The sequence below is a fragment of the Limulus polyphemus genome, unplaced genomic scaffold (assembly GCF_000517525.1).
Source record: "Limulus polyphemus unplaced genomic scaffold, Limulus_polyphemus-2.1.2 Scaffold358, whole genome shotgun sequence".
In the NCBI taxonomy this organism is placed as follows: Eukaryota; Metazoa; Arthropoda; class Merostomata; order Xiphosura; family Limulidae; genus Limulus; species Limulus polyphemus.
The window spans coordinates 382,823-383,949 of record NW_013665968.1 but is presented as its reverse complement, the minus strand read 5'-3'; positions in this window follow the sequence as shown (position 1 = coordinate 383,949).

Here is a 1,127-nt window from a genome sequence, read left to right as displayed (position 1 = left end):
AGACGTAACAATACTTTGGTAAACGTCATACTCTAAAGATGATAAACCAATTAAAAACGTTGTTAAAAAAGTCACATGAGAAACTTTAAGGATGCTAAATCAATCAAAATGCATATCATCCAAGCTCCTAACCCATATAAATTATTTTTTTGAGGGCGGTGCTACATTTGAGTATCAATGATTTCAGAAAGAATGTTTACTCTAAATTATTGTATATCGTGGCAATTTATCCCGTTTTTATCGGAAATCATATCAAAATGCTTACTCATCTAAACGAAATAGATGAAACGTTTACTGAAGATATTAGTCAGTAATCCAAATCTTCAGTACAGCGAGCTTTTTTCATACAGATGATACAGTGAAGAATGAAAAGAAAACGAGCCAGTTTAAAACAACATATCTCAAACAATGCTGTTTAAAATCGAGACTACATAGGGTGTTCATAAAATTATTTCAGATCCTAGTTCCTGAATGTTTGGCTGTTGTGCACGTGTATTGTCATCACTAAGTTGATGTAATGTTGTTTTTTAGTTTGGTTGTTGTTGTTTTTTTTGTTATATTATTTGGTGAAAATAAGGCCAACTTCAGTCCACGTAGCAATAACAAATTAGTTTATTTATCATAAAGGATACTATCACTATTACTTTTACACAATATTACTTCACAGATAACGTTTCCGTTTTCACCAAAGATTTACTCACTAATGATACTACAACTAATCTATACAAATATAATAGTACTGTCTATTGTATGTCCATGTAACTACTTCGCAGGGTGTGGATGGATCTCCACCAAAATTGGTATGGAAGTTTATTAGGTCTATGCGGAGGTGCATACAAATTTTCAGTTTTGCGGTTTTTATAGGTGTTTTTGCGTTTTTTACCACTACTTCGTCCCCCTCTTTATGGATCTTCACCAAATTTGGCATGAAGATTTGTTGGATCCATGCGGAGATACATACAAACTTGCGGTCTCATATTTTGTGCTTTGGAATTTTTATAGACGTTTTTTTACAATTACATATATGGGAAGTATCTTTTCATGTCCTAAAATAATCTTTCATTAATCATGAATTTACATAACTTCTGTCCAGGGTACAGGTACTCCAGCTAATGTATTGTTACGTC